This window comes from Camelus ferus, chromosome 13 (genome assembly GCF_009834535.1).
Source record: "Camelus ferus isolate YT-003-E chromosome 13, BCGSAC_Cfer_1.0, whole genome shotgun sequence".
Classification (NCBI taxonomy): domain Eukaryota; kingdom Metazoa; phylum Chordata; class Mammalia; order Artiodactyla; family Camelidae; genus Camelus; species Camelus ferus.
In genome coordinates, this window is record NC_045708.1 from 16,313,993 (window position 1) to 16,330,845 (window position 16,853).

Consider the following 16,853-nt stretch of genomic DNA (forward strand, 5'->3'; position numbering starts at 1 on the left):
TTCTCGATTGTGTTGAAGGTAAAAAAGACTCCATTATGAAATTGGTTTCCTTTGCCTTTTTTTCTCCCCAATTTTTTTATTGCAGTAAAATACACAAACAGAAAATTTGCCATCTTAATCATTTGTAAGTCAATGCAGTGGCATTGAATATATTCACAGTGTGCTACTCTCACCACCATCCATCTCCATAACTCTTTTCATCTTATAAAACTGAAACTCTCTACCTATTGAACAATTATTCCCCATTCCCCCTGTCACCCCAGCCCCTGGCAACCACCATTCTTTCTGTCTTTATGATTTTAGTCGACCCCTCTATGTTTCTCATGTAAGTGGAATCATACAGAATTTGTATTTTTGTGACTGGCTTATTTCATTTAGTGTAATGTCCTCAAGGTTCCTCCATGCTGTAGAATGTGTCAGAATTTCCTTCCTTTTTGAAGCTAAATAATGTTCCATTATATGGATAGACCACATTTTGTTGTCCATGTATCCACAGACAGACATTTGGGTTGCTTCTGTGTGAATACTAGTACTATGAACATGGTTGTACAAATACCCCTTTGAGACCCTGCTTTCAATTCTTCTGAGTATATACACGGAAGTGGAATTGCTGGATCATATGGCAGTTTTATTTTTAATTTTTTAAAGACTCACCATTCTGTTTTCCATAGTGGTTGTACCATTTTACATTTTCATCGACAGTTGTTTTGCCTCACCCACTGGTCCCCCTACCCCCACCTTCCTAGTTCCAACTACTGCTGCTCTGAAGCCTTTCAGAACTCTGCCCCAGCCTCTGGCTCCAGCTCGTAGTGGGGCAGGAAGGTTTACTAAACACCAGCCATGCACCAAGTGCCCTCCCAGGTACTCTGTGTGCATCAGCTTCTTCATTCCCTCTTACTGCTCAGGGGTGTTATGTTGCCTACTGGGAGAGAGAGCCCTGGGTGGTGTCCTGACCTGCCCAAGCAAAGATCGATGAGCTGTGAAGCTGGAGAAGTAGGCAGGGCCCACCTGACAGAGGGCCTTGAATACACTTTATCTCAAGGGCAATGAAGAGTTACTGCAGGTTTTAGACAGGGAGGCAACGTGATCAGACTTGGGCTAAAAACAGAAAAGAAAGGAGGATTATGGTTTAATTTCTACTTCCCAGAGCGGCAAGAGAGGAGATCTTAGCTTGGCAAAGAGGGAAGGTGATGTAGGCCGGGCAGATGGCAACAGAGCTGGCACCTGTGACCTGGAATGAGCCATTTGAGCTGGGATTGGCTGAGGAGCTTAAGGTGGGTCCATATTGCCAAATACAGGGGCTGTGTAGTTTTAGGCAAGTTACTTTGCTTCTCTGAGTCTTAAGTTCCTCATCTGTAAAAGGACTTAATCATGGTAAAACCTCCCTGGGAACTGTGAGAGTTCAGTGAGAATATTAAGACATGCAAAGCACTTCAGCCGGTGCCCAGCACACGGCAAGTACTAGTAGCCTTGGGGATTGTGGGAAGTGAGGCATCATCATTATTGCTATTATAATCCTCACTGCTCCTGGGACGACCTCCCAGGCAGGCTGGGGTCTCCAACCCCCAGGAACATTCCCAAGCCTGGCTATTTCAGGTGGGCTCTACTGGATGGAATCTGTGTCCTCTGCAGGGAGAGCGGGAATGGCGGTGGCACCTGCAGGTGCCACCTTCCTGCCCTCCTCGCCCTCCCCAGCTCCTCCTCTTGGCCTCAGGTCTATTTCCAGCAGCAGGTGTGGGTGATGAATCAGAGCCAGGCTGAGCGGACATGGTGGCTCTGGGGGCCTGAAGCTGTCACAGCCTCCCTCCCTCAGCCTTGCCAAGAGCCCTAGGGGCATTCTTCTGAGAAAAAAGCTGAACCAGGGATTTGCTGTGTGCAGGGTGCTTGTGAAGACAGAGTACGGTTTCTGGAGACAGAGTATATGTGGCACTGGCAGGTGAACTGGCCTCTCCAAGCCTCAGTATGCTTGAGGCGGGAAGCCCCATAAATAGACTGGCAGGACCCCCAGGCAAGGCCACTACTCTCCTGCCAGCACCGTCTGGTTCTATCTCACTTTTTGCCTCTAAAGCGGCTAACTTACACCTAGAATTCTATTGGTTCCCTCAGCTCACTTCTGATTGGTTACTTACTTCACTCCTGATTGGTTATTACTCTCACTTCTGATTGGTCCATTTGCAGTGCTTCATTTGCATGGAGCTCACTCCTGATTGGTCTATTTCTGCAAAGCTTTTTCCTGGTTGGTCAACTTCTGTTGTACTTTATTTACATGTGATGTTGCAAAGTGTAAAACTGGCAGCCTATAAAAGGCCTGTATAAACTGCCAGGTGGGGTCCGGAGCTTGAAGTGTTAACTCATGTGGGCTTGTTGGTGTAATAAACCTGAGTTCTCCAACTCTCCGAGGGCTACTTGGAGTGCTGCTTGGTCTTTCACCTGGATCCAGGTTGCTGTCACAACTGAGCTGTAACCCATTTTTCTGCAACATGCTCATCAGTGAAATGGGGACAACTATGTGTACCTTGTAAAGGACCACTGTGAGGTGTAAAGGAGGCCACCTCAGAGACTGTATTGAGCCTCTGACTGTATAATAACACGGATCACACTTTGTTACAAGTGTATTACCACATCTGCTCCTCCTCCCTGCATGGCGAGCAGCTCCTGGGTAGGGGCTGGCTCTCATTCATGTTTGCTCTCCCAGGGCAAGCGCTTGGCCTGGCACAAAGCCAGTTCTCCATACGTGTTTGTTGCATGACTGACTGACCCCATCTAAGACTGGACCTTGTGAGATTGTTAATGGTAGAAATTGTGACCTTAGGCCAGAGGCTATTTAAATGCACAGAATCTCTTCCCAAAAGAAAACCCTGCCTTTGGCTTGCCCTTCCTTAAGCACCTGTATACCAAGAGCTTTGCAGCTGATTTCATCAGTCTCACAGCACCCCAGAAGCAGGTACTATTATTAGCCCCATCTTACAGAGGAGGGAACTGAGGTTCGGACTTGCTTTTGGTCACGTGTAGACCTAGAGGTGGAGCTGAGACCAGTCCTAGGTCTGTCTGAACTTCTTAATTGTCCCGAATATTGCTGGTGTAGACAGAAGGGGGAGTGGGGAAGGCACTGCGAGTGGATTTCCTTCCTGACCTGTGCTGCCTCAGGGTGGCCAGGACCTCGGGACTGGAATGGCCTGTCTGCATGTCTGTGTGTCCCCACTAGTACTGAGGACTTCTAGGGCTGGGACTATGTCTCCTTCCACTCGGTAACTCCGGGGCTCAGCCTAGGTTCTGGCATAGAGCAGGTGCTTAATGTGAGTCTCCTGAGCATGAAAATGGCTTTCTCTTTTGACTGAATCTGCCAGTGTTGAGGCAGCACAAACTACTCCACTTGAAGGCATTGCCCTTTTGGGCACCAACCCAACCCCGGCTGCCAACAGCAGATGCAGAAGATGGTCACTCCCTTGGCTGAGCTGGTTTCTTAGTAATAGTCAGCACTTCTCTCCATTTCAGATTCTCCCTGTCCTATCCCAGGTCGGCTCTCCCTCTCTCTTTCTGCCTTCTGAGACTCTGAAGTTCTTCCCCATCCCGCATCCAGCTCTCACACCTGGCCAAGCAGGACTTGCTTTGGAGGTCACTGAAGTTGTTCCGTGTAAGGTGGGCTGGGCCTTTTACTTAATTCTTTTGAGTCCCAGTGTCTTCAGTCATTGCCAGATCCCCATTTCCTAGCGCAGCGCCAGACACATGATTCACATAGTTGGTGCTCAATAAATATTTGTTCAACAAATGAACAAATCTCAAGACTCAACGCATCTGCAGCTCTGTTGAGCTCTGTGCTGGCAAAGCTCTGGACTGATGTGTGTGTGTGGTCTTGGCATTTCCAGGCCTTGGTTTTCCCATCTTTGAAATGGATGGGCTTGATGGAACCATCCCCGTCCACCCCGGTATCCACAGTAGCATGCTGGACAGATGGTGGGCATCCCAAGTATAGCCTCCACCCCCACGGTACACAACCAGATTTTGATGAATCTCAACTGTTGTGGGGGAAGCAAAGCCCTAAAGCAATTTGCAACCATCACAATTCTTGACCTGGGAACTAGCCACTCACTGTGAGATTGGGGCTTCACAATCCTCGGTGGTGCGAGAGCCAGTCTCCCTTTTGTTCTCTTCAAGGAAGCAGATTGCAAAGCATCAGGTGCGAATGGCATTATTGCAGGGGTTCATTTGTTCATCTCTTTATCTATTTACCAACTATTTTTGGAGCATCTTCTAAGTACCTGGCCCTCGGATTACAGCAGTGAACAAGAAGCCCTTTTGGAGCTTACATTCTGGTGGGAGAGACAGGAAATTAAAAAATGAGGATACATATTCAATGGGAAGATTTCTAATTACAAGTGCCGTGAAGGAAATCACCAGGGTGCTGGGCTAATGGGAGCAAGGGATTAAGGGTTACCTTAACTGGAGGGGTCAAAGCTGGTCCTGAAGCTTCATTGAAGAGCTTTTTTGGGCTGCAACTAGAGGATGAGAAGACACGGACCTTGCCAAAAAGCAGAGGGAAGAGCACATTAGGCAGAAGGAACAGCATGTGCAAAAGCTCTGAAGAGAGGAAGAGATAAGCGTGGATCTTTTCATTTCCTTAAAAAAGAAAATAAATATAAAACTGTAACTCTTTAGTTACTAGTAATGCCAGATTAATTTTTTCACTCAGCAAACAAGCTTCTACTGTGTAGCTGGCTCTGTGCTGGGTCCAGGGGACAAACAGTGATGCACGAAAGCAACATTCTTGTCACACACATCCTGGACCTGGCACCCCATGGAGATGAGCCCTTCTGATGTTTGCGAAGGGCTCCCAGCTTGGATCCTTGGGGAATCCAAATAAACCCTGCAGGTTCTGGCATCCTAGGCCTCCCGCCGGCCAACCAGCCGCTCCTGGCCTCCATAGGAGGGAGGCTTCTGTTTCCTGCCTCTCCCTCCCCCACCCACCTGGGCACAGAGGGCCTTTCATCCATTGTTACTGCTTCCTGCCCATCCATCTCCAGCTGCTGGTCTGAACCCTGCAGATTTACACTGACAAGCGGATGCTTTTACCAGGACCCTTGAGGGAGAGAGGGAGGGGAGTGGCCTGGGATAGGGGGAGAGGGGGAAAGAGGGCAGAGCTTTGTGACAAGGAAGAGTTTCCTGCCCTGAAGAGGTGACATACCCTGAGGGCTGAGGGGACCGGAAGCAGGCTTCTGTCCCCAAAGTCTCCCCCATGCTAGGGGAGAGAGTGATTAATGACCCCTGACTCAGCAGGGCCTCTAAGCCCCTTGGACTAGGTTTAGGTTCAGCAACGTCTTCTCCGGCCCCATTTCTGATGTGTGGAATGAGCACTGGGCTTGGAGTCAGGAGACTGGGGTTTATGTGCCATCTCCACCAACTCTTAGCTGGGTGACCTAGGCAAATTCTGTAGCCTCTCTGGGCCTCAGTGTCCTCATTTGACAGGTGGGTCTAATAATCCACCTCCAGCAGTGTTGTGAAAATGATGTGATCACGCAGGATCGATGGTTGCCAAACACCATAAAATGAAAAGCATTTTCTCCCCTTGGGCTCTCCTATCCAAAGTAGGAAGGTTACAAACTGGCTCCTATTAAGGGAGGCTTGGTTGAAACCCACTGTGTGCCAGTTGAAGATAAGAAGCAACAAGACCCAGTTCTAAGGGAGGGAGACGAGGAGACACATGCATCCTGCAGTTGGTTGAAGCATTTGAACAAATCAGTCAAGAGTGGGGCTCTGGAGCCAGCCTGCTTGGCTCTGCCACTTACTGGCTGGGTGGCTGTATGCAAGTCACTTAACCTCTCTGGGCCAGTTTCCTAAATCTGTAAAATGAGAATAATAATTACCTACCTTGTAAGACTGTTGTGAGGATTCAATTCTTTAATATGTATAGAGCACTTAGTATAGTACCTGTCACATAGTAAGTCTCAATAAATAAAAGTTATTACTAAAGGGACTGCATTTCGCCCAGAACATCCCAGAGCCAAGCTGCAGTAGTCATGGTGGAAAGGAAGGCAATGTTGAGTCACCAGCTGGTCGGGCATCTGTTCTCCACAGTGGCTGTGTTCTGTCTGTCCAGGACAGCACAGCATCAGGGACCATCAGTCCCGCCAAGGCCATGTGCATGAAGTTGGAGCTGACCCTGAACACCGAGGGGCTGGGGCTGTGCAGGGAGAGCAGAGGCCACGTGGTCCCTGTGGCCAGCGGAGGTGCATCTCCGAGCAGCCGTGGTGGGCTCTTGCTTTTGGGACTGAGCACCGGCTGGTCCACACTGTGCTGGCAGGGCTGGCCCACCCGCTAACCATCTAGGCAAAGATTCCTGCCCAGTGAAATGAGAACCCTCAACTGGACTTGAGGGTTCAGTCCCCACTGCCTCGGTGGGAGCAAGAAAGCTCAAGGAAGCCCCCAAGCCCCAAGAGAGAGGGAGGAACAGGATGGGAATGTGTTAGTTGAGAATAAACTACTGGGGCTTTGGATTTGTAAGGGATGAGGACCCCAGGACCCCTTTCTACTGGCACATACATATTCTCTGGACATGGCCACTCATTCCCACCAAAGCTGGCCTGGAGAACAGCTGAATCTCTGACTATTGCTCTTGCCCTGGACTACCAGGAAAAGCTGCCCAGTCGTTTCATGTTCAATTATGACTAAGAAACCACAAGACCTGATGAGTTGGATAAATCCAGCACATTAGAAGAGAAATTATCATATGAAAACAGTTCTTATTATATATAGGTGCTGACAAAGTCAACACAGAGTGGAGATGAGGTGGCCTGGGGGCCCCAATCCAGCTGGCACCAGAGTGAAAGACGGTACGAAGAACTGAGTCTTAAACGGTGAGTGTGGATGAACCAGCATCAGGAAGAGCGGTCCTGGCGGAGCGCACCATGTGAGCAACAGCTTGGAGGTGAAAAATGGCATTTGATGCTCCAGGGTACGGCAAGTGGAGATTCAGACGAGGCACAGTGGGAGATGAGGCAGAGCTGGAACTCAGGGTTCTGTAAGCATGTGTTGGGTCATGATCTGGTTGACAATGAGAAAGGGTTTAAGTGGGGGAGGACACATCAAACTTTGATTTTTCTCAAACCATCCTGGTTGAAGTATGCAAGATGGATTGGAGGGTGGAGCCTGAAAGCAGCGAGATCACACAGGGGTGTAGGGTAGCAGTGCCCCGGGAAGTCAAATCGGGGAAAGTTTCCTGCACCTTTGTGTTGTTTTGAAGGCTAAATGAGAATAATACACTCATAAAGGGCCTAGCACAGTGCCTGGCACATAGTAGGTGCTCAAAGGTTGCCATAAATATGGTTAAATGCTGAGGGTCTGAATTAGGACTGGTTTGAGAAACACTGAGAAAGTCAAATCTGCGGGAATCTTTGACTGACTGGATGGCGGAGTGAAAGAAGAGAAGTCAAAGAATTCCTTAAATATTTATTAAGCACTCACCATGTTTGTGAGCCGGTTCATTCAACTAGTGGTCCTGCTCCACTCATACACAACTTCTACTTGAGCACCTACTGTGTGCAAGGTACCTTCTAGGTGCTGAAGCTACAAAACGAACCAGAGCTGGCCCCTGGTCCCCTGGCATTCAGCGTTCAGACCTGGTCAAAGATGGAAGGACCAACTGCCTGCTTTCATCAGATGGCCCGAGCCCGCTAGGGCCTCCGCAGACTCTCCTGGCAGTCTGCAGATGTCTCAAATCCAGCACGTCCCCAACTGGATTCCCAACCCCACCCCTCCCACCTGCACATCCCTCCCCAACCAGGAAATGACATTGTGACCCACCAGGCACTCAGGCTAGAGACCTGGGTGTCCCCTCCATTGCCCTCTTTGTCTCTTCCCTCAACCCCACCCCCAATCGAATCCATCTGCAGCCTCTGGGAAGTTTATTTTCAAAACATATTTTGACTCTAATTTTCTGTGTTCCCTTCCCATCTCAGTCCAGGCCACCTATACTTCCACCTGGATACCATGTCTGCTGCCTTCCTGCCACTTCTTGCCCCTAGCTCCCTCCATCACCACCCCACACAACAGGCAAGAGCAAGCTTCTTAAAAGGCAAACCACACCCCATGAGTCCATTGCTGAATTCTGCTCCAAGAGCTTCCCATTGACCTGGAATTTAATCCATAAACAAAGCAGGTCCTCAAAGCTGGCAGAAGTCTGGCCCTGCCCCCTTCCAAGCTCCTCTGGCAAGTCTACAGCCCTTCCCTCTTTACCCCTGCACTCGTCTTCCAGTTTCTGGAACCACCGAGCTCCTTCCCACCTTAGGGCTTTTGTGTATGCTGCTCTCTCTCCTGAGATGCCCTTCCCTCCATTCTTTGCTGGGCTGGCTCCTTCTCATGATCCAGGTTTCCATTTAAATGTCCCCTCCTTCCAGAAGCCTCCCTGCCCATCCTGGTCTCCCCTGTTCGTCTTTATCTCAGCACTGCTCTTTTTTCTCATAGCACTTATCCCAGGTTGCAATTATTTTGCTTCTTGACTTTTGTGCTCTCTCTCCATCACCCTCATTTGACTAGATCTCTTGAAGGCAGCATCCACATCTGCCTCCCTCCCTCCTGTGGTGTTCCTCCCACCCAGCTCAGTACCTGCCCTGCAGCCAGCCCCATATTGATATTGGCTGAATTCTGAGGTCCATGGGTCCGGCCAGCACATCAACCCCCTGCAGCATCTCCCAGCTCCCCTTTTGTTCAAACAGAATCGCAGTCTCTCCTCTCCACAGCCTCAGTGGAATAACTTGTGGGTTATCTTGTCATTTATCAATCTCTAATAAACCAGGTTATTTTTAGAACAGGTGAAAGCAACGATCTAACCTCTCTGCGAGGATTTTCCACTCCCATCTGCCTTTCTACTACAACGTGGTTTCCTGTGGTGGTTGCGGAGGCTGCCAAGGCGGCAGGCTTTGTTGTTCTGGGGTGCAGAGCAGGGCCTAAAAAGAAAACCAAGCCCCCCCTTGCACCTTCTCCCACCCTGCATGGTGAGAAATTTGAGGTGCCTCGTACTCTCCCCTGGCACACAGTGGAAGCCTGGGAGGGAGCCCGGTGCTCCTCGCTTGCTGTGTGATCTTGGGCTCATCACTTTCCCTTTCTGAGCCTCAGTTACTCATCTGTAAAAAGAGGAGGTTGGACGGTTAATTGCTAAAGACTCTGACTGCTAAGATTTGGATGAAACCATGAGCCAGTGAGTCTTTTCCATCCCTGGACATCAATTAGACAATGGTCTCAATTCTTTCTATGAATGAAATGTTGTCCGTGCTTCTTATAGCACTTATGCAAATGCATGCAAATTAATGTAAAAATAAAGGACCCAGGTCTGGCCAGACCGGGGTGGGGGGAGGGGGTGGAGAGAGAATCTTAGCTTGTGTTTTCTTCCTGCTTGGATGCTTTTCCCCACATCCTACTCTACAGAGAGGAAACTGAGGCCCATAGAGGGAAAGTGACTTGCCCAAGGTCATGAAGCAAGACGCTGGCTAAGCAGCAAACAGTATTGGCAGCCAGGTCAATGTTCTATCACTTTTCTTACCTGTTCCTCCTGCCATTCAGCTGCAGACCTGGAGCTGGGACCTGGCTCTAAGGGAAGGGAGGTGCATCCTCCAGTCAACACAAGGTGCACTGGAATAAGCTTTGGAAGGAAGTTCCATCAAAATGGTCTATATTTGAGGCAGGGAGATAACTTTTTGGTTATGTGATAAAGGTCAAGATATCCTTTGAGTCAGGCGTTGAAAAATGGGGATGTGGAGAGAACATTCCATGGAAAAGGAACAGCATATGACAAGGAGTGGATGCAGAAAAGAGGACAGCACAGCCATGTTCAGGTGGCCCTGCTTGTGAGGTTGACTTCAAGACAAGCTCCATGCTGTGTCCCCTTCCAACCAGGATGCTCCCCTACCCCGACCCCTGGTCTCTTGCAAATGGAATTTCTGGAACCTCCACTGCCTGAAGGATAGAACACCTATAGGGAAATAGTGACAAACAAGCTGTAGAGTCACGTCGGTACCAACTTGTGTACAAGGCCTGAAATGGCGGGATAAGGGAGCTGGACTTCATTCTGAGAGCCATAGGGAGCCATTGAAGGTTTTATGACAGTAAGAGAAGTCATCAGATTCCTGTTTAGGATGACCTGATTGGCTGCCAGAGGCAGAAAAATCAGTTGGAAGACTGGGGCAGTAGTTCCAGTGGTTAAGACAAAGGCCTGAACCCAGTTGAGGAGGCAGGGATACAGCATGGATGCTTGTCTGAATGGAGCAGTCTGAAATTGTTGGGATGGGGAAGCAAGCAAGAGGACTGAGAACAGTGAGTTCTGCTTAATCCAGGGGGGAGGGAGGCTCAGGCCACTTCTCTCTATCCTTCTCAGGACTGGCTATTCCCCAAGCTGATGCCCAGGCAGGAGCGGAAGGAGGTTCTCAGATCAGTGGAGCAGCTGCCCGCCAGGAATCCAGGACAGAGGGCAGCTTGACTTGGTTCTCTGGGGACTTCTATTCTATTTCTCTAACTTGTTAAGGAAAGACCCGAGGGCCTTAGGGGACCACAAGCCAATTATTTCTCAAACATTTATTTAGTACTCACTAGGGCAAAGTATTAGTGCAGGGGGCAGATATGCTGAGGCCATATTTTCTGAATCTCAAACTGGGACATGCTATCAGCATAGGAGTTTTTCAAATTTGGGCTTTATCTGTAGGACAAGAACTTTAATGACACCTGTTGTAAGTTGAATTGTGTCCCCCCAAAGATATGTCAAAGTCCTAACCCCTAGTATCTCAGAATGTGACCTTATTTGGGAATAAGGTTGTTGCAAATATAAGATGAGGTCATGCAGGAATAGTGTTGGCCCTTAATCCAATACAAGCAGTATCTTTATAAGAGGAGAGAGACACACAGGGAGAATGCCACGTGATGACAGAGGCCAAGACTGGAGTGACGCAGCTGAAAACTGTAGAATGCCAGGGACTGATGGCCATCAACAGAAGGTGGGAAGAGGCTAGAGAGAATCTGCCAGAGTCTCAGACAACACGGCCCTGACGCCACCTTAATTTCAATCCTCTAACCTGCGGAACACTAAGAGAATAAATTTCTATTATCTTAAGCCACCTGGTTTGTGGCCTGTATTAACAGTGGCCCTAGGAAGCTAATAAAACATTGAAATAAATCACACTTAACTCTTGTCCATTTCAGCCCTGATCACCTCTTTAAAGGAGGGTATATGTCTAGAGCAGACATGTTCATGTCATGCCCTTGCTCAAAAGTTGTCCATAGCTCCCCAGTGTCCAGGGCTGTGCTTTGACGGACTTCCTGCCCGGGCCCTGGCTGCTCCCCAACCTCAACACTCAGCACCTTCCCCTCCCCTTTCAGCACCAACACACCTTCTCCTCTTTGGGCCTTTCCTCTTGTTACTCCCTCCACATCTCCCCTTCTGCCCCCAACACCTGTTCTCTCTTCCTTTTCCTTGATGGAGCAGTTAAGAACAGACTTCCTGATTTTGAATCCTGGCTCTGCCATCTCCTACCATCTAGCAGTGAGACCTATCATCAGTTCTTACTTCAATGCCTCAATTTTCCCACCTATAAAATGGGACTACCAGCAGGTCCTCTCTCATAGGTTTGTTTGAGGATGGAAAGGTAGAAAATTCCCTAGAGGCTTACCCCTTTAGCTTGCAGGAAGCACATGAAAGTATGGTCGTTATTGCCTCCCTTTTGCTTGACATGCTGTCCTCCAGGAAGCCTCCCGGACCGCTGCCCTGGCCCCCTGCTGGATTGTGTCTCTCAGGTATCTTTGTTGTGTTTGTGACTCCACCGGAGCGTGCACTTCTTAGGTTAGGGAAGAGGCCGTTCTGCACCCCTGCATCTGAGCATACAGCAGGTGCTCAATAAATGCTTGTTGAATGAACTATCAAGCAGAGAATTAGCAGTAGCCAAGGAGATCTGGGAGGCAGAGCTTGGGGACAGCTTTCATAGGACAGTCTGCCCATCCTTCTGGAAGTGAAAGTCTTACCATTAGTTTTGAAAGCATGAGAAAGAAAGTGAGAACCAGAGAGAAAAAGGCAGCAGGGAGAGTGCAGGGGGCAGAAGCCTAACCCTGCTTTAGCACCCCTGACCTTGCCCCCCAGCCCCGGCACATCCTGCGCCCTGTGGTGCTGTCACCCACGCACACCTACCCCGTCCCCAGCTGGCAGCTTCCTCTGACACACATTTTCCATCACTGGGTGGGGCAAAGCAGGTTACAGGTGAAAACAATCTCCGAGGTTTCCTCTCTAGGGTCCTTCCCCCACTTCCCAGCCCCTCACCTGCGTCTGGTCTGAACCTACCTGTCCAAAGCTCCTGACTTTAATGGCGGGGGGTTAGTGCTCACTTTGGCAGCACATACACTTAAATGGCAGGGGGTTAGTCAGGAGCCAGAACATTCAAGACTGTGTGAGGTGTCGCCTGGTGTCTTGGATCAGGTACGGGATCGGGGGTCAGGATGATTGCTCTGCTGCATTTGAGCTGTGTGATTCTGGGCAAGCCTCTTGCCCTCTCTGAGCCTCCTTTCCCCATCTATAAAAAGGAGGAGTCATTCCAGTCCTCTGGGACTGTTGTGGAAATTAAATACAACAATGGAAAGAGTGTGAATGAGTTCTACCGATTTGATTATTTGTGAGGACAGGAGCCCAGTGGTCCCTTTCTCTGGGCCCAACACCATGCCAGGCACAGAGGGATCACAAGGGCTTAGACTCCAGTGCTTGTTGAGTGTGAGGGAGTTGGGGCCTGGACTCTAGCGGAAAGAACCCCAGAATGCCCTGGAGTTGGAGACCTGGGCTTGGGACCCTCTCACTCTCTATGTGACTTTCTCCTCTCTAGGCCTCAGTTTCCCCAATACAGTAAGGGGGATTAACTTGGATGCGCTCTGCCTCTTCTGGGTCGGGCATCCCAGACCCTGTGCTGTGCTAAGAGAAGGCCAGGCCAGGTAAGGCTGGTGTGGACTTCGGAGCTGTCACCATTTTTAAGCTACTCGTTAGAGCCTGGGGTGAAACCTTGGCTCAAGGCCAGTCCTCCTTCATTTCCTCCCACCAGCTTCTGTTGCAGGTTCTTGTGTGTCACTGGCCAGCCCACATCACTGCCCATCTCATCAGCCCGGCTTCCTTCTTCTGGCTTCACAAGCCCCTGTTCCTCTTTCAAGACCAGCTTGGGTGTTCCTTCCTTGGGCAGCCTTCCTGACTCTCGGTCACAGTTGGGCATTTCCCCCACGGAGCTCCCACAGCACATCCCACAGCCCTCCATCACCACACTTGCTCCCTTGCTTAGACTAAGTGCCTGAAGGAAGAAGACCTGGCTCTCACTCACTGTTGCATGTCAGGCATTCAGCACAGGACTGGGTGCACAGCTGATGGTGACAGATGGGTAGGTGACACGGATGGGGAATAATGAATAAATGGTGGTGGGTGAAGGAATGAAGGAACTAGAAGATGGGTGCATGGATGGGCATATAGGGCCATAGGTGGATGGTTAATATCCAGGGCCATGGATGGATGGTTGGATGGATGATCCTATGGGTGGATGGATAATTGGTGAATAATAAATAGGTCAGGAATACTTAGCTACCGATCATCATTTTTTAGCATCACACACCTCTGGAGTCACCAGACACACCCTGGATGCACCAGGGAAATCCCTTTGCTTCCAGCCACTCTTCCACAGCTCTGGTTTCCCCTCCAAAGCATGAAGGTGGGTCAGAATCTTCCGAAGAGAATCTGGGGTAAGCTGCCCATTAGAATGTCTCCTTTCTCACCCTATTATAATTTCCCAAGCAACAGTGCAAAAATAATGGTGATGAATTTACTGTGAACTCTACCTAACCCCCTAGGCTCCAGGTGTGGGTGTTTCTAGATAATCCAGTGTTGGGGCTCAGAAGGAATTGCTGACTATGGTGTTGGCAAAGATGCCAAGAGGCCCCGCAGCCGCTTTCTGGTGTGCCTAGTCTAGCTGCCACTTTCACTGTCCCCATCCTGGGCAGCCCTTGCCTTCCACCTGTTAACAACAGCCCCCAGCCCCTGCAAAAGAGAATTTAACAACTTACCAGAAGTCCTCAGTTCTCTTCTGCCACCCTACCCACCATCTGTCTCAGGGACCTAGAAGAAAAGGGATCAGAACCCACTTTGGAGGGTTATTACCTTCCCCCAATCTGTCCAGTAGAATCAGCTGAGACAGAAACATTGCCAGAGCCAGAGACAGAACAGCGCAGTAGGTAGAGACAAACTTTGGAGCTACAGGTTCAAATCCTGCCCCATCAGGGTGTAACTGTGACCTCAGGCAAGACCTTCCTCTGAGTCCCTGCAGCCTCATCTGCAAAGTGGGATAAACAGCCCCACTTCAATCCCAGAACCCTTGTGAGGACTGAATGAGATGCTGCCCAGTACTGGCCGCACAAGGCTACAGAGCACTGAAACCTGGCCAGGCTGACCTGGGATGCTCCACGAGTGTAAAGATACACACAGGATTTTGAAGACTTAGAAAAAGATGGAAAAATCTCAAGAGCTTTTCTATCAATCTTAATTGATAATATTATATGTTGATGATATTTTGAAATATTGAGTTCCATAAAATATACTGTTAAAATATTTTTAAGATGCTGCTCAAAAGTCCTTCCGCTATGTGGCTTTCCCAGTCTCTCCTGGAGTGTGATGGTTTCCCTTCTGCCTTGCCACAGGGTTTGCACATGCCTTTGTTACGGCTTTTAGCAAATATTGTGGTTGTCTGTTTAGGTGCCTGTCTCCCTGACTAGCCCATGAGCTCCTTGAGGTCAGGGATTCTATCTTGGTCATCTCTGTCCCTGGCTTCCTGCACAGAGCCCAGGACACGGCAGACAATCAGCAAAAATTAGTTGAGTGGATAAATACCCCAATGAGCAAGCTGTGTGAGTTTTTATTATTCTATCACACCTGGAGTCCTAGATGAATACCTCAGGGTACACGTCACGCGAAAACCATGATCAGAGCCCAGGCAGGAAACAGATGGTGTACGCACACTGAGTAATTTGAAGAGTTTAATCAAGGGTCTATTAACAAAGACATGGGCAGGATTTAGGGAAACAGGAGGGATGGTGCTGTATCCCCCGGCTGGCAACAATGGGGAGCTGTTACCACCTATGGCCTGAAGGGTGGAGAGGGAGAGGTTACCTGGACCCAGGTCCAGAGACGTATGCACTGGCCGCCTGACCGGAGCTGTAGCCTCTGGGTGAGGGATATAGGTAACCTTGGCAACCCTACAGGAAGGGGCTGGGGACATAAATAGGCTGTCCCCACTCTCCACCTGCCTCTGCCCTCCTGCCCCACCCAACCAGAAGCCAGAGGGCAAAGGAGGCCATCGATGTCACCCATAGAGGTCACCCATCAGGCCCAGAACAGAAGGAGATGGGAAAAGGACAGTTCTGGAGGGACAGAGAAATCCAGCACTAGAGAGAACATTACACCCCCACGATCTTTGAGGGCCTCTGGACATCCTTAAATAGTACAAGACACAGTCACAGCCCGCCGCAATCGTTAGTTAAGCAACTACTGCGTGTTGGGTGCTGTGCTAATCCATTTTCCAGGCTCAGAGAGTCCACATGACTTGCCCAAGGTCACACAGCAGGAAACGGCATGGCCAGGACTGGAACATAGGTCGGCCTCAAAATTCCACTTCTCATCACCTCTTCATGACTTCATGTCAGGCAGTCTGCTAAGCACTTTATCTACATTATCTCTACTCCACCACAACTCTGCAAGGCCGTGTCTTTTTCCTGTCTCAGAGAGGTTGAGTGATTTATCCAGAGCCACAGAGCTCACGGGAGGTGGGGTGGGGCAGGGAAGCAGGGTGAGAGAGTTTGCCATTAATTGGGGCAAGTGACTGGCAGATTGCACGGTGGCAGCCTCAGGGATTTTTTTAGCCCTATTTGCCCCAACGGGTGGAGCCACCTCTCACCAGGTGCCTCCTGGAGCCATTCACTCCCCAGCTGCAACCACAGGATTTAGATTTTCAGAGCTGGGCAGGGCCCTCAGCATCCTCTAGGCTGGCTCTTGCTTGTGACTCTAAAACCGGTAATAATTATGGCACTGACGGCCGTGGCTTCCTGAGCTCCTGGTATATTCACTCATTGTCTTCCTCTACATTGTTACTAAGTCTGGCCACAACTCTCCCTCAGGACTGTGTGATACCTGCAGGCAGGTATTAGGAGCTATTCACTTTGCAGATCAAGAACTGAGGCTGAGAATGCAAAGGACTCACCCATGGTCACACAGCAAAGTAGACCCTACAGAGCCAGACCTGCCCCCAGGCAGTGTATGCAGCTAAGGGCACTGATTCTGGACTCAGACAGGCTGGGTTCATCCTGGCTCTGCACCTACCAGATGGGTTGACCCCAGCAAGTCATTTTTCTGTGCCGAAATTTCCTGTAAAATAGGAACGACAGTACCTCATTCATTTGGTTGTGGTAAGGATGAAATGAGTTATTCTACATAAAGCGCTTAAAACATCAGTCAGAACACTCTAAGGGCTTTAGGATTGTTTTACCTCCAGGTCCACTGAGTTTTCCAACCACATCTGCAGAGGCTTCTAAAATTGTGTTCTTGCATGATCCTGGCTTTCACAGCAACCTACCGAGTCACTGCCACCCACTGGGGCGTACACTGTGCTTCCTGAGCTCAGGCTGGCTTCACCCAGCCCTCACCACGACCCTATCCCCACTTTGCAGACAAGGACACTGAGGTCCAGAGAGAAAGAACGCTCAGGCCAGGCCCTCCCACCTCAGAAATCACGGAGCCAGGATGGCCACTCTCAAGTTAAAGCTAGGAATCGCCCCCCTCCCAACTGCAGGAAACCCAGATTGTTATGATT